At 41.3% G+C, this 20917-nt stretch overlaps 1 protein-coding gene across 1 annotated transcript in view; it reads left to right on the plus strand.

Annotated features, from left to right (window-relative positions):
- The window catches only part of LOC146610716 (LHFPL tetraspan subfamily member 4 protein-like), a 33691-nt gene that overhangs the window by 5874 nt on the left and 6900 nt on the right, over positions 1-20917 (plus strand). The window lies entirely within an intron of this gene.

Here is a 20917-nt window from a genome sequence, read left to right on the forward strand (position 1 = left end):
GATATTCTGCTTTTAATTTGTGAGCACAGATCAAAGTTACTGAGTGGGTTTTTTTTATCTTTTCTGTGGACTCATATGATTTGTGGCGAATGTAAGTCATCTAGAAGGCTGGCCGAATGCCACTCACCACCTTGAAAATGATCATTTAATCATCCCCTCTGCCCTGCTGGTTGCAGCAGCAGGTCTGCTGGCACAGAACAGTGACAGACTGTACCACAGTAAATACAGTAAGAGCCAATCTGAACCGCTGGTGGCTCAGATTGGCCTAAATGAACCAAAAGGTATCAGTTTGAGCCAGAATATTGCTGGTCACTTAGAGTGTGCTATAGGAACAAGAAGATTAAATAGAAACATCTCCTCGTGTTTCCATCAGCTGAAACTGCAGACACATTCACACATCTACACAGGTCAGCGATTTTCTCACTGCGGTTTTGTCCTATATTCTGGGTAAGTGTTTAGTCCAGTCAGGAAACTAGTGGGACCTACTGGTTAAGTATTGGTAAAACTGAAGATAAAAGGAGAAACTGGAACATGGTTCAAAACACTGAGATGTGGGAGTCTTGGCAGAGCACGCTGACACAGTGTGTACTGGCACCTATAAGCTAAAAATAGGCCAGAGTTGTCTTTTACGTACACTCAACTGGAATCACAAAATCCTGCTGTGCTAAAACAGGGGCCTGGATCGCGAAGCAAAACTATGTCACAGTAGCTTGTTATTCAGTTATCTTTGGGCTTAATTCTGTATTACAAAGCTTGCCCACTTAATTATGTTATATTGTGTATGTAATCATGCATATTAACTATCCTGACTATATCAAGTATGTCCACATCCTGCTGATGGTCTTGTATGCTTCAAGAGATGCACTTGATGCAAAGCTCATCAATGTTAGCATGAAAAGCATTTAGGCTAGTGGTTGATCAGCCGAATGCAAAGTATTGAAAAAGTGCTCCATAGCTGTATGAGAACAATTCCAAGAACTTTAAGTATTTACAGAAATGTGACTGTATTTTTTTTTCTTAAAGAACTTTAGCTTACTCTATGGCCTAATCTACAATACAGTGTGTGATACTATCATGTGAGTATGGACTAAAATGTCTAAAGAATGTTTCCAGCACCGTGTTGAATCAATGCCATCAAGAATTAAGAATTGACACGAGCCAAAGAAACAGCCTCAATTGGCTTCTGTTTAGGAATTTATTTATCATGTACCAACTAAGACTACTATGCAATAAGAATATGTAATTAGTGAAGAATCATGTGCTATATATATAAATTAAAGAAATCATGGATGTAGTCTCAGGGTGTGAAAAGTCAAACCAGTGCAGGGACTTAAATGTGTGTTCTGTAATCTATCGCCAGCAGGTGGCACTACATGATCTATGACCTCAGTGAACACTTTTCTAATTAATTTATGGTGTCAGTCATAGATTTGAGGTCTTATCTAATGCAGCATCATGTTCATTTAATAATATATGGTTTTTAGGGTGGTGTGGTGGTTAGCACTTTTGCCTCAAAACAAGATTTTCCTGGGTTCAAATCCATCATCTACTGGAGGCTTGTCTATGTGGAGTTTGCATGTGTGGCCACCTTCTACCAGAGGCCATAGAAATTTGGACCACTTCTCTCCAAGGATAAGGGTTTGGGATGGTATGACGACATCTAGACCAGAAGACAAGACTATTAGAGAATCACTGAGGGCAAATTCAAAGCAAAGAGGCTCGGGTGGGGAAATCAGGCAGAGCCGAGACCGCTGGGAGAGCCAGCAATGGCCTGTGCTCCTTTTGAAGCTTGAAGTGTCTCGATTTCATATTCAAACCCTTCCCTCACTCGTCATAGTTTGTGAAAAAGGTCTACAACCCAATAGGTAACATCACAATAATTTAGATTCAACAAGCTGCTGGAAATAACCCTTGAGATGGTTGCAAGGGAAAATCCCAGTGAATCAGCAGTTTCTGCAATACTCAGATCAACCCCCGGGACTAACAGCCACACCACATCCAAAGTTACTTAAATTACCTCTCCTAATCATTCTGATGCTTGGGTTGAGCTTCATCAGGGTGCTAAGGGGAGAAGTGGGGTATAAAATATTTCCATATTTGGTCAGTTAACTCACCAGAATTTAAAGTTGGCTTAAAAAATGTAGGTGAATTTTAGATGTAATTACAAGTATTACTGACAGCGACACATGCTTCAGACTAGTCTGAAAACATGCACCATCACAAATAATAAAAAGTCAAATCGCCAAATTTCCTCTAGAGAGACAAATCACATCCAAATGGCATCTCAGTTCCACTTTTCTTGTTGCACAGACCCTATTGATAATTGATCAGGGACTGCACTTAAACAAAGAAATGTTCAGTTTACAATCCAAACCAAAAGCTCCAAAAGTGGGTTAGGGCCAATAGAGAATCAACAGCCACATGCTAATAGGTGATTTTCCTCCCATCTTCCCCCAGTTGTGTCACACCTGGATGGGAATGTGAATAATGGGATCATTTTACACTTAGAATCTAGACTAAACTGCAGTTTTTTTCCTTCTTCACACAAAGGAACAAGTGGAGGGCTAGATTTCCCCAAAGCACTGTAGGTCTGTGAATAGCTTCTCTGCTCACACCTTTGCTTGGATTTAGATTAATTCAGTGGAAAATGCTCCTGGGAAAATGGCTAGCACTTTAGTTTTAATTCACCTTACTTGAACAAAGATGAATTTAGTCTAAGAACCTCAGAGGAAATTCAAATAGGATTTCAGCGTTTACTTCTCACAGAGATGGCGAGGTCACTTCACCCATCAACTACCTTCTCACTCCACCCTCCTCCTGTTTTCCTGCATCCCTCTGGCAATGAGAGGTGGAGGAACAGGAAAGTACCAAGTTAATCGTAGAGCTCAACTGCTCCCTTTCTCACTCCCATCTCCATCAGTTCAGTCCACTATCCTTCTTTCACATCTGACCTTGGCTGTTGCAATATTAAACAGAACTAAGCAGGACATGGGCTGTGGCACAGGGGAGGAGCCGTGTAGGGAGAAACAACCTGTCAGGGACTGTTCAGCATAACTCTGTGTGTGTGTGTGTGTGTGTGTGTGTGTGTGTGTGTGTGTGTGTGTGTGTGTGTGTGTGTGTGTGTGTGTGTGTGTGTGTATTTGTGTGTGTTTGTGTGTGTGTGGGCTCTGTGGTAAAGTTAAGATCTTGTGGGGGTATAGTTTTGCTTCCAGTCTGAATGTCATGGAAATAAATGACCTGTAGAATTAGTCTAACAGATACTGAGGCAAAAAGCAGAGGTGTTTGGAGGAAGGGTGAAGAAAAGCTCATCTATAGATGTGGAACCACTGAGTAACCACAGTGCAAATAATCTAAAAAAAATGGTCATAGGAGATATACTTTTATATAAATAATCTTGAGTAATTACATTCACTGCTCACTGCAGTGCTTCTGCATTGGGTTTAAATTTTCCAATATTCATTCGCTCTTACTGCTTAGATTAATAGTGGAAATTCATTCAGCTCCTCCAGACTTTTTTCTAACTGCTCTTATAATAAGAAAAAAACTGTTAGGAAACATGTCCAGGCTCAACTTTTTAAAAACAAAAACTGTGTCAAATTAATCTACATTCACAATGAGAATAAACATCTATTCATCCATTTTGTTAATGTCTCGTCCAATTCAGAGAAGGGAGGAGGCGGAGCCTATCTCAGCTGACTCTGGATGAAAGCTGGAGTACACCAAGGTTAGGTCTCCAGAGCAAAATAAGAATATACTGTTCAAAATGTAAACTTAATTTCATTTTCTTTTCTTTTTTAACATGTTTACAATTTTGAAAGGAAATCGTGCTGTGTGTGCTTTTTTTCACTCAAAGTTAGTCTTTGCATATGATTGCGTTCTCTTTTTACTCAGCTATTTTGGAAAGACTGTTATAAATTTGAGGTTCACTGATAGTTTCTCCACATCTACAATAGAAAAATGCAGTTTTGAACTCCAGTCATGCAGAAGAAGAATTTCATTGCTTATTATGTTGCAACTACTTAATACAGCTACACGTGTTGATAATAATATCCACAGTGAATATAATACTTACAAGAACATAATGTAATGTGCTGCTGGAGGAGATCCAGTCCTTGGGGACTTGCAGAATTAGGCAGATGATGACCTTTCCATCTCATGGGCTGTCACAGATGCAGGAACAATCAATTTTGACGTCACTACAAGTTAGAATCACCGAGCACTGCAAATGATTTTGGTACTAGACCCTACTAGAGTTAGTACTAGAGTTCTAGTAACGTCACCCTACATATGTTGTTGGTCCTGACTCTGAAAGGGAAAATGTTGTTTTTTTCCTTCTTGTACAAACAGTGAACACAGTTGTTTTTCTGGTGAAGCAGCTTGAGTTTTCTCGGTTTCTCTCTGTTTTTCCTTGTTGTCCGTTTTTGTTCTTACAAGGATTCTGAAGGAAAGCAAGAGAGCAGCAGAAAGAGTGCGTAACAGTGTGTGCATGTGATGGAAGGAGAGGCAGAACGCGAGGGAGCAAAACACAGCAAATTCATTTGCATGTGCGTGCTGATGGTATGCTTTGTGTGTATCTTGCCCCCCCCCCCCCCCCACACACACACACACACACACACACATCTGTTCTCGCAACTGTGTGAGACAACGGGTAAATGTGTACATGATGGTGTGAGAGCTGAATGATTAATGAGAACGTTTTCTCTTTTCTTCTCTTGAGGCAGTGTGGTGTTTTTTTATGTATTTTTTTTATGTATTTATTTTTTCTTTCTTTTCTTTTTTTGTTTTTGCTTCTGCAGTTAATGTGGCTGTGTGCATCCATGCAGCATGTGTGCACATGCACAGTAGATTTAAATAAATGCTGCAGTGGTCGAGTTTTTTTACATATATATATATATATATATGTATATGTATTTAAAGAGATGTATATGTGTCTGTGTGTGTATGTAAGACAGAGAGAGATGTAGCGAGAAAAAGTCTCCCTGCCTCTTGCTCACTCTTTCCTTCTCTGTGTCTTTCACTCTCTGAGATTTCTGGTTGGCTTTCCCAACCAAACGTACATGTTTTAATTATCAGGCACTTAATAAATAATTCCAAAGTCACTGGGGTGTTTCTAAAAATATCCTAACAGCTGAATAATGGATTCCTTTGACCCGTCTCATCATTGTCGCTCTCTGTGTATGTGTGTGTGTCTGTGCAGGAGTGAGAAACAAAGTCTTACATCTCATTGATGTGTAGTTAGTAGCAACAACGTAGGCTTGGCCCAAAAAAGGAGGGAAATTTGTGTTTGGCTGATTATTTGTTTGTTGTAACAATGCTTTTTGGTAATAAATGTTATACTGTTGAAAAATCTCATCGTATCCTCCTAAATGGTTCCACATTTACAAGGAAAAGCATTTGTGGGTTGAGCAGCATAGTCATCAAAACATGGACTAGTCTGCCACATAATCTTTTCACTTCCCCTTTGAGATCTGATTATTTTGAAAAAAAATCCTTTAATTTTTTGGAGTATCAATATCAATATCAACCCAAGCATTGTTTAGTCCAACCACACAGATTATAACAACAAAACTAAGGCTTCTCTAAGCCCTACCAACCCACAAAATCTGCTCAGGAGCAGTTCAAGGTACACATCCAAAAGCTTAAACTCTCCACATCCATGCTTTATATGGCTGAACAAGCCTGATCCACAGAACCCAAAGGATCCCCTGCCAACATTGCTGATGTCAGACACACTGGCAAGGGTACATGCCCAATGAGGCAGAGCAACAGTGAGATTTTAATGTTGTGACTGATATCTTCTGTATGAAATTTCACATTCATTTTAAATTCATATTGTTCCTGCTGTTTATTTAAGACATTTCTGACACCCCACAGCAAACAAGTTCCTTACACTTTTTCAAAATAACTTTAGCTTTTCAGACAAATTTCAAAATCCACAAACTGCACCATAATAAATCATAGTAGGTCATCTTTCCCAACAAAAGAAAATCTCCTAAAAGGTACTCCCAAAAATTCTCAAAAAGACAAATACACTTCTTCAGATTCATACTGGCACCAAGGATGCCAGCCTTATACAAAGCATCAAAGATGTAAGATTTTTTTTTCCATATAACTCTTGGGTGTCTTTATGTGATACTTGCTACAAGACAAACTTGTAGCCGATAAACAGGATAAGCTTGTAGCAGAATGATGGGAAGAGAAAAGTATGGAGAAGCAGAGAAACAGCTAATGATCCAAAGAATACCACCATCTGTTAAACATGGTCGAGGCAATATTACAGCATGGATATGTATGGCTGACAGTAGAAGTGGGTCACTGGTCATTTATTGATGATGTGACTGCTGATAGAAGTAGCAGGATGAATTGTAAAATGTACATGGCTTTACTTAAATGTTCAGCCAAATTCTGGAAAACATGAAGCATACTGTAAGAGCTAACTGGGAGTTTTTCCATTTGAGTTGGAAGAAGTAGATGATGTGGCCACAGTAGAGAATTTCCTTCTTACATGCATCACTATTTGCAGTGTTTTCATTTGCAGCTTTAAAGTACTTGTAAAGTACTACATGAAGCTACGCTTGGTATTTACAAAGGGATGCAGTGACAAAATTGCATGTAGGGAGGTGGAATTTCACAGATTTTTGTGACTGCTCCTGCTGCATGTGCATATTTAAGGGAGTTCCTTTCTCAAAACGCAAAATACAGGGAGGAGAATGTTTAAATCGAGCACACAAACTGATATTGGTGCTAATATTTAACACAGAAAAAAGCATGTTTTATTTTTTTTTGCACTTGATATTGAAATGGGTCAACTGCGCTTGTGTTAGAAGACAGCTTTAGTAAATCACCAATGAACTAACCACACCTATGAACTAGGGCTGCCACGATTAGTCGACTAGTCACAATTACGTCGACTATCAAAATCGTTGACGACTAATTTAATAGTCGACGGGTCATTTGAAGCTTTGTAAGATCCTGAAAGATGTAGGAATTAGTAGTAAATGGTAAATGGCCTGCATTTGTATAGCGCTTTACTCAGTCCCTAAGGACCCCAAAGCGCTTTACACTACATTCAGTCATTCACCCATTCACACACAGGCAACAGCAAGCTACATTGTAGCCACAGCTGCCCTGGGGCGCACTGACAGAGGCGCCCTGGGGCAGCCCCAGGGCGCCCCAGGGCGCCTCTGTCAGTAGGATTTATGAGTGTAATAATGGACTGAAACAGAAGATGGCAGCACTGCATGAACAAGGATGCCAGCTGCCGTTAAACCGCAAAGAAGAAGACGCAATCTCCGGTATCGTAGCTGTGTCCAAATTCATGGACTGCATCCTCCTGAGGCCGCATTTGTAGGCCGATTATGTTACAGCGATGCGACGGAGACTGTCCAAATTCGAAGACTCTGACAAATGCAGCTGACAAATTTGTCCTTCATTTCCCAAGATTTGAAGGATGGGTCGAGTTCATCCTTTGTGGCCCAGCCTATCCCAGAATTCATAGTGCGGCCCAGCCAATTAAAGTTTCCAACAATGGCGGCAGCTAGTTAGTTGAGATATTACTGTTCTTACTCTTTCTGGGTCACAAAATAAACTTTTAAGATATTTTCAGGTGAGAATGTAACTGTGTAAACTTCAAATATCTGCTTGGTTTATCAAGACACCACATATTTGCAAAAGTGCTTGTTTTCAGAGACGTCTGTTACCCACCAGCTCAATAGTTAGTTGGCCGGCGGTTCAAGGCTCACTAGAGCTGGCGAGAACAACAAACTCCTGGCAAATCGTTTTCAGATCCCCGCCATCTTTCGCTACTCAGGTTAAACATGATATATAAGTCACTTAGATAACTTAAAAATTTTATTATTTGGCTTTTTTCAATGTTTTATTTGTTCCTGAGTAAATCAGTTTGGCTGAGATTAAAGTTATAGTTTTCACACAGCTGAATGAACGTCACACAGAAAACTGATTAAACAGAATTGTGAGATGGTAGAAGTGTCCTGTTATATTTTAGATAGCAAGGAGCAGACAGCTGAGTTTATTAATCTTCACTGAGACAATCTGCAAATTTCATTAAAATTAAAAAGAAAAACTATCATCTTGTCTTTATTTTTAGTTAGCACATACCTTAAACACTTCAAGCTGTAAGCTAATGATAGTTATATAAGAGCAGATGCATGCTGGTGGAATAAGCTGTACGTTTTATGTCCATAATCTGATTAGTAGACTAATCAACTATCAAAATCATTGTTTGTGGCAGCTCTAAGATAAGATAAGATAAGATAAGATAACCTTTATTAGTCCCACACGTGGGAAATTTGTTTTGTCACAGCAGGAAGTGGACAGTGCAAAAGTTATGACGCAAAAATTAGAATACAATAAGAATAAATACAGTACACAGCTGTACAGAATAGAATAAAATAATATACTATATACAGTAGAATAAAATAGAATAAAAATATACAATAAGATAAAAATAGAATACGAATGCTATATACAACTGAGTAAAAATACAACGATGCCAGAAAAGATTATTGCACTTAGTGTTATTGCACATGTGTGGATGTGTGTGTTTGTTCAGTTAAAGTCTTTGTTGTGGAGTCTGACAGCAGTGGGGAGGAAAGACCTGCGAAATCTCTCCGTCCCACACCGTGGGTGCCGCAGTCTCCCACTGAAGGAGCTGCTCAGTGCTGTCACAGTCTGCTGCATGGGGTGGGAGACGTTGTCCAACAGGGATGACAGCTTAGCCGCCATTCTCCTGTCACTCACCACCTCCACTGGGTCCAGAGGGCATCCTAGAACAGAGCTGGCCCTTCGGATCACCCTGTTCAGTCTCTTCCTGTCCCCAGCAGAGATGCTGCCGCCCCAGCAGACCACACCATAAAAGATAGCAGAAGCCACCACAGAGTCATAGAAGGTCTTCAGGAGTGGGCCCTCCACCCCAAACGACCTGAGTCTCCGCAGCAGGTACAGCCTGCTCTGCCCTTTCCTGTAGAGGGCGTCTGAGTTATGAGTCCAGTCCAGTCTGTTGTTCAGATGAACACCAAGGTACCTGTAGCTGTCCACAGCCTCAATGTCCATACCTTGGATGTTCAGTGGTTGCAGTGGAGAATGCTTGTGCCTGCGGAAGTCTACCACCAGCTCCTTGGTTTTACTGGCGTTGATCTGGAGGTAGTTCAGCTGGCACCAGTCCACAAAGTCTTGAGTCAGTCCTCTGTACTCCTTGTCGTCCCCATCAGTGATGAGGCCGACTATTGCAGAGTCATCAGAGAACTTCTGCAGGAAGCACTGGGTGGAATTGTGGGAGAAGTCTGCAGTGTAGATGGTGAAGAGGAACGGAGCCAGAACCGTTCCCTGTGGGGCCCCCGTACTGCAGACGACCCTGTCCGACACACAGCCCTGAGTCCTCACATACTGTGGTCGGTCGGTGAGGTAGTCCAAAATCCAGGTAGTGAGGTGATGGTCCACTCCAGAGTTCTCCAGCTTGTCCTTCAGAACCGAGGGAAGAATAGTGTTGAAGGCACTGGAGAAATCAAAGAACATGATTCTCACAGTGCTTCCAGCGGTCTCCAGGTGAGCGAGGGAACGATGTAGGAGGTGAATGACGGCATCATCCGCTCCAATGCCAGGCTGGTAGGCAAACTGAAGTGGGTCCAGTGATGAGCTTGTTAGGCGCCGAAGCTGAGCCAGGACCAACCGCTCCAGGGTCTTCATCAGGTGGGATGTCAGAGCCACCGGCCTGTAGCTGTTGAGGTCCTTGGGGCGTGAAGTCTTTGGCACTGGTACAACACAGGAGGTTTTCCAGAGCTGTGGGACTCTTCCCAACCTCAGGCTCAGGTTGAAGAGGTGCTCCATCACCCCACACAGTTGGTCCGTGCAGGACCTGATGACCCTTGAGCTGATGCCATCTGGGCCCGCTGCCTTCTTGCCATTAATCCTCCTCAGTTCCCTCCTAACCTGGGTGGTTGAGAGAGACAGGCTGGAGCCTTGTGTTGAGTGTGTATTGGATGCTGTTGTTGGGGGTGGGGGGGAGTGAGCAGGGTGAATAGAGGAGGTGTGAAGTGTCTGAGGTGTCAGAGGTGGAACAGCAGCAGTGGGGGTGGGTGAGTCTGCAGCCGATGTTGTAGACTGTCTCATGGTTGAATCAAATCTGTTGAAGAAATGATTCAGTTCATTTGCCCACCTCACATCCCTCCCAGGCAGAGAGTTCTGATGTTTGTGGCCTGAGATGGTTCTGAGGCCTCTCCAGACTTCACCAACGTTGTTTTGCTGAAGCTGGTTCTCCATCTTCTGCCTGTAGCTGTCCTTCCCATTCCTTATCAGTCCCCTCAACTCTCTCTGCACCCTCTACTATGAGGGCTACTTGGGCATTGTGCTCACACATTGTTTTGCCCTGCTCAGTAAACACAAATCTTTAAGACAAAGTCTACAGTTTTGTAAAATGTGTACATTTCTACGTACACGGTACCGTATAACCATATGCAGCGTACATAAGCAACAACTTTTAATTTAAAACAGAGAAAATTTACAGTGAACAACCAAACTGAAAGAAATAAAAAAGAAAAGCTCTGTGCCAAGTGGGCCAGTGAACCCTGGCGGCAGCAACATCTTGCAAAGTGCCCCCTCAGCAGTCCACATACTAACACTGAAGTCTCTCTCTCTCTCTCTCTCTCTCTCTCTCTCTCTCTGTCACACACACACACACACACACACACACACACACACACACACACACACACACACACACACACACACACACAAAGCAGGCTTGGTCTCAGCACTAATAAAAGCTCTGTATATCAGCAAGCCAGGCCGTCCATTATATAGGAGGACAGCAGGCCAAGGTTTAGACACAGTAGCAGAGAAAAGGGCAGACCTCAAACAGCTTTATTACATTATAGACAGGACATGGTGATCTCTCAGTGCATTCATGTTCACACCTTTCCACTCCGCTGCTCTGCGTTGGACTGAAAACTGCAGGGGTTTGCTTCCACATGGATGCCAGGAGTTAGAAATATTTATGGGGGGTTTTAGTATCTCGCCTCAAACGGTTTCCGCACCATCAGGATGTCGAAATGGCTAAATTGTTATATTGCAACATTATGTACTAATACTAATTTAATAATAGTACATGTAATGCTAATTTCCAGTTCTAATCAACAATAACTGATGGATATTGTTTTTTAAATATCAGTTATCCATATCAACTAATTCTATACCATTACATACCTCACTGGTAACATGTTACACTGTTTAAAGTGACAGCAACATGCAGTCTTAATCCGTACCATAATGGTTATGCCGCCATATTTAAATTGACCCTGTTATGTGATTCTTTAGCTCAGGCCTCTCACTGCTCTGAATGCCATGTTTCAGACAGCTTTCTACTGTTGGCACTGTGTGATGTCAGCGAGAGAGGACCTCTATAATATGGTCGTCTCCGGCACACAGAAGAAGCTCCAGCCTCCTGTCTTTTAAACCTTCTATCCACAAGGGTCAACCAATTGGAAGGATGCTGGCTTAAAGTGAGAGAGTTTAATTCATATAGAGTGGAACTGTCACGGTCCTGGGTCAGTGACCCAGTGTTTTGAGTTTCTTGTGCCTCTGAGTTTTCTGTATTATGTTCTTAGTTCTCTTTGTTGTCCCAGCTTGTTCTTTAGTGTAGTGTCTTAGTTTGGTGTTCTTGTATTCTGTTTAGTTCTCTGAGTATTTAGTAGCTGCCCTCTGTGTTTCTTAGTTGCTCTGTCTCCCCTAGTCTAGTTTGCATCTGTGCTAATTCCTGTTTTACTTTGAAGGTCTGTGTCTCATGTGTATCCTACTTTGCTCCCTTGTCTCGTCAGTTCTGATTTCTCCCAGCTGTGCTCTCTTTCTGTGTCTCATTCCCCTCGTTACTTCCCATTGTATTTAAATCCTGTGTTTCTCTGAGTCAGTGTCGCGTCGTCCCTCATGCTGTGTGGAGCGCCCTGTGTCTCTCTTTGAGTTTTTAGTTTGTTGTTTCCCGGTTTAGTTTAGTTTGTATGGTTTTTTTTTCCTGCCAGCCAATAAAGCTGTGACTTTGAGTTAACACCTCAAGTCTGAGCGCCTGCATTTTAGATCCACATCTCCTGCCTGCCACACAGCGTTTCATGACAGGAACCATGTTTTAGTGAGATGGGAACAAAGCCAACAGACAAAGCTGAGGACCAAAACCTGTAGTTTCCCCAATACCCACTCAAGGGTTCCTCTAAAAGAGAGACAATCTCCATAGACTATGCTATATGGCATGGTTTTCCATGGCTGAGGAGTTCCTCTTGATGTTATGTGCAGGTGATCAGGGTTTTTGTCCATACAGGATATGTTAAAATAGCCAACTAAACAGCGTTTTTAAATCTGGTCCGAAAAAATGTTGTTTTGGCCTCGATGGACAGTTTTCCCTTCGTAACGACACATTCATTTCGGCCTAGGTGTCAAACATAAGGCCTGGGGCCCAGAAACAGCCCGGCAAAGACTTCAGTCACTGGATGGCCACTGGATGGCTTTGGAAAATACATTTTGAACTTTTAACTTTATGTATTTTACAGCTTGTCACACTGACAAAGACCTCCCCCACAGCCATTCACACTACACCAGAGTAATATAGCAATAGATAAACGGTTATCTGATAGAAGAGTTCCTGTTTCTTCATTACCATATTATTATTATTATTTTTTTTTTTTTACGTGTTACAAAATCTTTCCGCTTTATAATTACAGGACAGTTTGGCTATTAGAATTTTTTCCATAATTTAAAAAATTCAGTTCTTTCAGTTTAAGGCCAAAGAGCTGTGCTGACAGATTTCTTTCATTAACTCCAAAAGGATTTCTTCATTATTAAGAGAAAACTGAGACATACTGTTGAAACTTCTTCTTCTTCTTATAGTGAGATATCTCAGAGATTAAATGTGCAGTTAAACTACTGACAGAAACAGCAGTTTCACTGGTCTGGCCCACTTAAGACCAAAGTGCCACATATGTGGCCCGTGGAGTAAAAGGAGTTTGACATCCCTGATTTAAACACTTTTTTCCTATGCCTAAGTACACTCACACACACACACTCCAACAGATGCACTGGGGGCAAATCAGGGTTCAGTATTTTACCCAAGGATACTTTGACATGTAGAGTGCTGTAGCTGGGTAATCGTCCACTGACCTTCCCATTGGTAGGGCTACTGGTTCAAATATGACTGAATCACTGAATTCATCCAATATGACATGCAGAAACCAATGGATGATGTCACTCATTTAACTACAAGTTGTGGTTATCCACTGCCTCTACTGTAAACTCAAAACATGGACCACTGGCCACCCATAAGCCAAACTATCAGAAAATAGCAAACATATTCTCACCTTTTCTTGGCCCCAGTGTGTGTGGTAACTTGTGAAACAAATGCGAAACAAAACAAGCTTGTAATCGCCCTCTGATCTAGCTAGCACCACATTCTCATTAAGATTTAACAGCATTTCTAGTAGATAATGGCAGTTGGAGTAAGTATGAGTCCCATGTACTAATGAGAAGGGAATGAATTTTAGAAGGGAGGGAGGGTGGGGCAACAAAAAGAGAACAAACCGCTTGCAGTGAAGGGGAGTTGTGTATAGATGGAGAACTGGAAAAGGAGTGTACGAGGTGTGGTCACGCTCTTAACATTCAGATAAATTATCTCCAATTAAACACATCAGCTGTACCTTCCAATTTCCTTATAAAGCAATGCTTAAGAATAAAAAAATTTAAAAATACTGGTGACCGCCAGTTCTACCCCTCAGGGTCCTAGCAGATACACCTATGATATCAATTTCAAAATCCTACGTCACCTACATGGCAAGTTATCGCATTCCCCACCCTGAGTGTCCATGCCGCCCTCCCACCCGCTCTGTGGGGTAATGACAATACCCCATCAGCCTTGTATGGCTAAGGAGTAAAAGGGTGTTGGATGATGTCACAACCATGTGATGGTGGTGTTTAGCCTATAACTACTCAAGTCAAAATTACTTCACACACACATTTATATTTAGCACACTCATGGTATTTTTAGAGGACTTATATAATAATTTTGGGCTGTCGAGAATGAAGAAAGAATCCGTGAAGATTGTAGATAAGACAGTCTGACAAAACTGTTACGTAACAAGCCTATAAATATCTTTAGACACTAAAAATAAAAATGATTCACGGTCTTTTTAATGAGCTGGATCACAATCATATCCAGGTGGTGCATTTCCAATTGTCTTCCCTGGTTTGATCTGCTTTGATGCCTCCTAACAGCTGATTGGCTGTGAATGCTGAGCTGAAAAGAAGTGACAGGAGGTGATGAACTGAGATGGGGGGGGGGGGATGACATAAGACATGGAGTGAAGCTTCAGTAGCCATGCGACTTGATTTTTTTTATTCTTTCACTCATCAACTCTGTTCTTCTCGCCTCCTTCCCATCCGCCTTCTCTGTTCGATCCCTCCGCTTGTTGCCTTTGAAGTTCCTTCCTTCCAAGTTCAGAATGCAGTGTCTTGAGAGAGTGGAGGGGAGGAAGGAAGAGGAAAAACCCCAACAACTTCAAAGGGCTTTTCTTGGGTTGTGGGAAGGTGGGGGTTATTTTTAGCCTGCTGGTGCCCACTTAAAGGCTTGAGTTGAAGATGAAAGAAAAAGGGGAGATAGAGGAGAGTGCACAGAGAGTACATGCCACATGATCGTTGCTGTCATACTAGAATGCTATTCACAAAGAAATGGTTTTTTTTATCCAGCGTGTACTGTGCTGAACACTTTGCTGCGGAGTTCCTGATGCTTTAAACCAGGGGTCCCCAACTCCAGGCCTCGAGGGCCAGTGTCCTGCAGTTTTTAGATGTGTCCGTGATCCATCACATCTGATTCAAATGGCTAAATTACCTCCTCAACATGTCTTGCAGTTCTCCAGAGGCCTGGTAATGAAATAATCTTTTGATTCAGGTGTGTTGACCCAGGGTGAGATCTAAAACCTGAGGGACAACGACCCTCAAGGCCTGGAGTTGGGGACCCCTGCTTTAAACGGTGCATGCGCTTGCACGTTTTGCTGAACTCAACTACATCTGAGTATGTTAACAACACAAGTTACTAAATACATTTGAATAGAGGCTTGATTTAGAAAGAAAATGCATTACATGATGAGAGGTTACATATTTTAGGTGAAACTGAACTAAATCTCATCTATGCCGCTAACCTTCAGTCTATTAAAAACCAAACCAAAGAAAAAACATTATTAAGTGCGAAACAAATGTGGGTCCGTCTCCATCATAGGTAGTATGCTAGATGGGGAATCCTCCATAATTTATTGTAAAGTCCTGTTATTAAGGCTCAAGCTTGGTGTTTTTCACTTTTGTCATTGTGCTCTTTAGAAACCAGATGGTACAGATCACACCACGATGCCGCACAGCCATTGGCTAACAAACTCAATAACAAGTCAGCCAGTCAGCATACACTGAATGCATAAAAATGTACAAATGTATAATAAACTCATCAGAAACATGAATTCACTGAGATCAGCAGGTTTTGCCCTTGTAGACATTAAAAAGAATGCATATTTAGGGCACTTTTGCAGTGGCGTCACTTGTCAAATCTGGGAGCTACATCAATCTTTTATGGAGGCTCATTACAGCCACAGAAAAAAAAAACTCATCCAAAATTTCGAGTTAGCTCTACCAGTCAGCTCTGTGAAAGTATATAATTTCCTTGTGACAACGAAGCTGAAGCAGAAGGCGGAAGGCATCAGCTGTCCAACAGTTCCACATAAACACATTGACACCTTGTTTGCAGTTATCATCGCATTCAAAGCTGAAGAACCTGGCACCAATGTGTTCACTTTTGCAATACATTGGTAACTCACTGATATTGTTACTACCCAAATGTGTCTGCGCCAACTGCTACTGGTTAACAAGGAAATCACATCCTTCACAGAGATTCTTGTTTGGGAGAGCTAACTCAAAAACTTTGAAAATAAATTTTTTAGGGATTTCGAAATTTCAGAGACTAAATTTCAAGTTATGGATATCCGTTTTTTCAACAAGCTTCGATAATCTTTCACATTGTCTGTATGAAGAATTCATGATTCTGGAGAGTGTTTGCAGACAAACTCATGTCTTCCATGCAAACTACTGGTGAGTACAGCAATCTGCTAGTGCATAAAAGTAATCACAATGCAGTGAAATAGCTTTAGCTCCCCCAAATCTGATCTAACTGAAAGCATAATGCTACATTTGTTTTGTTAGTAATAACCTGGTCCCAGCATCAAAGAGTTAAACACGCCAAAAAGATGTTGCAAGTCACAGCATGCAGTCATTCTTGTGCATGCTCACAAAAGCAATTTGTGAGCATTTGTTATGTAAGTTGGAAATTGTGAATCAGTTCACAACTTTTAGTCCTCTGTTGTGCTCTTGCATGGGTTGGAAACATAGCATTTCATTGTAATGCAAAAGAAAAATGAGCACAGAGATTATCTCATGTTGTAATTCTCAGAGTTCATGTTGCAACTTTGATGAAATGTGCACATTCACTTGAATTCAAATGGAGAAAGCAAGCCGCAGAGTTAAAGGAAAACAACTGTTTGCTCTGCAAACAGGGTTCAACCAAAATGGCTAATGGATGGGACTTTAATACACTAAGTACATTACATTACTCAGCCATCTATGTCCAGAACACAATATAATCAAGGCTTTACTAAACATTTAGTAAGGCAAAGGTAAACTCAAGGCAACAATGAGAACCAATCAAGGAAATAAATGTAAAATCCACAGACAGAATAAAAGATGTACATTTTAGCAGGTTTGTTTTGTACTTTGGGTTTGAAAAGTGAAGCCAAAGCAAAAATCTTTTAAACCTACATTGTTTTTAATAGCCAGTAGAGGGCGACTCCTCTTGCTGTAAAAATACTTGTGGTTGTATTGAAGTTTATGGCAGTAGTGTCCAAACCCAGGCCTCGAGGGCCAGTGTCCTGCAGGTTTTAGATGTGTCCTTGTTCATCACAGCCATTTAAATGGCTAAATTACCTCCTCAACATGTTTTGAAGTTCTCCAGAGGCCTGGTAATGAACTAATCATTTGATTCAGGTGTGTAGACCCAGGGCGATATCTAAAACCTGCAGGACACCGGCCCTACATGCCTGGAGTTGGCCAAGCCTGCTCAATGGGGAAACAGCCTTCGGCTTCATTGACCTGTTACCTTAGTAAACACTGTCCTGATGAGTTTATGGTCTCAGCTGGTAGTTTCAGATCTTACTGAACAAACAAAACAAACAAGAAAGGTCATTATTAGTTGGACAGAAGAATTATCCGCCCTCACTGGCTAACGATTGTCAATCATAAGTCAGTAGCCAATGAGAATGCCGTGTCCTCGTTGTCACAGTTAGTAAAGCAAAGGTGGATGCTCTCCTGCTGGAGCATTTCCTACATTTATGTTGCATGGTTATTAGGACTCAAAGCAATAACTTTGGCTACTGTAGATTTAAAATTACTGACCAAGCCAATGTCTTAAGCAATGATTGTAAACGCTGAATTATAGTAAGGCATAACACGAGATGAGATAATATTTAATTTCCTGCCAAAATATTAGATTAAAAAAAGTTTTGATAATTGCTTACAGCACAAATAAACTTTAAGTGGTAAACAAATAACATGTATTACAGAGGGAAATGGGCTAGTTAATGAGTTGCCATGAGGCTCAAGTATGGTGCCCGTCAGGCTCTCCAAGCCATGTTTCTAAAAAGCCCACACTCAATAACTTCAAAGGTGTTTCCAACCAGATGGGGAACATTCATCAAAAATCCATAAAACATGTTACCTGACACTCATTACTCAGTTAATGATTTTACCATTCCTCATCTATGTTAATATTTTGCATAAAGGCCATAAAAGAAGCTAATAACGTGGTGATTTCCCACGATGATTACTTCCTTTGCTCTTCAATTCTCTCATTACTTACTGTGTTATCCTCATTATATTCTTTCTCATTACATTCCCCCATTACGCCTGCAATCATTCTGTCAGAGGAGCGGTCACATTTTTAAATGGCGTAAATTTCAGCTCAAAATAGGACTCCTTGTGTTTGTATGTTTACACAGAGAGGTGGTGACTAATCTCATATCATCCCTCATCTGTTGCTGTGAGTTCACCACCCACCATATTCTCATGATGGATTGCCAGTATATAAAAAGCAGGATCTTCAGAGGGAATCCCTAATGTGACAGGGTTCAACCAAATGACTAATGGATGTGGCTTTAATATACTCAGATCAATCACCTTCATGACATTTTAGAAAACCACATCTTTTGGTGGAATTCATTTGTTTTAGAACCCTCTAAGTTGTATTGTTTTACCAAACTGAATATTTTATATTTACCCTTTCCCATTAGAAAAACTTCAACATTTTAGTCTGAGACCCGTGTTTTCCTGACCATTTTTATACACTAAGCTGTCTCAAAAAAGATGGAAAAGCTCATTGTGTTGCTTGTATGTAGTCTAAGGAGCTTGGAAAGAAGAGCGTCTGGATTTCTTTAAGTTGCTTGAAGACGTTTCACCTCTCATCCGAGAAGCTTCTTCAGTTCTAAGGTCAAATGGTGGAGCGTCCCAGATTTAAGCCCTATGGGAGTGTCCCCCCAAGAGGGACAATGAACCCCCTAATGATCCTCTACCTAATCACACGAGCCAAGGTGTAAAAACGGGTGTAGGTCACAATCAGTTTCGGGTGAACTCATTGTGAAACCTAGCCCCACCCTATCATGTGATTTCCTGAGGTCATAAGGCCCAGGATGTGAGTGGGCGCTGTAGGTAGTGCTTCCAGGAAATAGCCACACTTTTGCTAAAAGGTCTTACCTTCTCCCACCTACCTACCAACATTGAACAGTGCACCAAACTGTACTGGGTGAGTTTAGCTTGCTTTAAGTAAGTACGATGCATCAGTTCTTTTTTTAAAAACATGCTGTATATTCTCTTCATTCAGATTACTTAGAGCCCGACTGATATAGGCTCCTTAAGATTAGCCGGTATTTGCTTTGCTATTTCAAAATCTGATCAATTGGCCGATATTTTTTCTTTCAGACACAGAAAAACAATGTGTGGTGTGCAGTACTTATATATTAATTTTTTGTATTATGACAATAGAGTTTAAAAATAATTTGGTTTTACTGTCCCAACAAGTAGTGGATTACTTGTTTATGCTCTAATCAGAACAGCTGATTGTGTTTTTGCTGTTGCCACCAGCAAACATGCAGAGTCCTTTGGTAGTTTTTTCATCCCACTGTCACCAAGTGCTTGCTCATAAGGCATCGTCTGATTGTTGGGGTTTCTCTTGAATGCTTTAGGGTCTTTACGTTACAGTGTATAGGGCTGAGGCGCTGTAGAAATGCAAGTGAACTGTGCAAGTGAAACTATGTGGCATCAGTAATCACTTCATGGTTGAAGGGTGTTTCTTCAGTCTATTTTTTACTTTGCACACACTGAATTGTGGCCTTTCCAAACCAACAATACTAAAAAGAAGTCAGCAAACAGACAAATATGTGAGGTCTCCTTAGCAGTTATCAGCCCTTCACACAATCCTGGTTGACTGCAGACTAGATGGTACAGTTTGGATCCTATAAGCATGTATTTTGATTCAAGTAGTTTTTTTTTAATTGCCATAGTACAAAGTTGACACCCATGCTACTCAAAAACCTGATAAGAACCACTCCAACCTCTCAAGTAAAAGGTGTGGACTGACTAATATCTGAAAGCTTGAAAAACTTTTAGTACATATTTAGATTCCAAAACTCCAGCTCACAAGCTTACCAGCATTATGTACCACACTTTGTATTACTGTGCAGGTTACTAAGCAAATGTCCACATTCAGAAAGGTGCATTGACCTTTATGAGTGTGGACAACTTGATGCCTAGAAGCAAAGACTGGGTCTTACATATTGAGAAGCACAATCTGGTGCTATTATCTTCTATGATCTGTGTGTGACTGTGTGCACAGATTTGACTGGGTACCATTCAAACACAGCAGCCACAGTGCTTGAACGGTGCCCAGCATCCTTCAGTGGTGCACACGAGGCACACACAGATATTCACAGTAATAAAATATTCAAATATGCACACCAATTGAGCTCCAGACGCTAAATCGTTTCAACATGTATTGGAACGAAGCGTAATAATCACAGACTCAGCCGGATTTGTCTGACTTTTCGTGTGTATCACAAGTGATGTTGCCCGTGGAAAAGACACGTCTGGTCTGAAATGAAGATCCAGTGTGACGTCTGCCATGTATGTTCCCCATCTCCCAGTGGAGCCCAGTGCTTTACTTACAGCCCCTCGGGCACAGACTGACTGCTATTTAAACAGTGCTGGTGAGCAAGAAATATGGCACAATCAGCTCCCTCAGTGATACTCACTTTGATGAATGAGCTGAGGTGTAAAGTATAGATTACCATTTTTGTTGTAGCACTGAAGATATATATGTGTGTCTTTTGCTAGAGGGCTTGGTATTATGTGTGTGCATCTGAGTGCGTGTGCATTGCATATTCTCCCTTGTGTCTGGGCTTTCAGATTTTCTGGAGTGATTGTACATTTTAAATTCCTCCCCTCTCTCAATTGTCTCATGGTGAATGTACACAGGCTATGGACTCCATTGTTCCACTCTCTCAGTGCCAGCCAGCCCCCCCCCCCCCGCCAGCTCGTCACACAACCCCAGAGCAATTTACGTTTCCTCCCAGGAACCAGGAACCTTTTGCTCGTTAAACAAATGTGCTAACCAATACACTGTGAAGCCACTCTCTGTCATTAACGGATTCTTTTGTAATGTATGCAGAAATAAAACTACATTTAAATGACAAATATTGTTTTACTGATAAGCAGTGATCAATGGCTGCTGACTGGCTGACTGAGTACGCTATGAATGCTTACCCATTAAGGAAGAATAGTTCAT

Source organism: Diplotaxodon limnothrissa, linkage group LG20, assembly GCF_057381915.1.
Source record: "Diplotaxodon limnothrissa isolate DT_005_m linkage group LG20, D_limnothrissa_male_GT1.1, whole genome shotgun sequence".
NCBI classification, from domain to species: Eukaryota; Metazoa; Chordata; class Actinopteri; order Cichliformes; family Cichlidae; genus Diplotaxodon; species Diplotaxodon limnothrissa.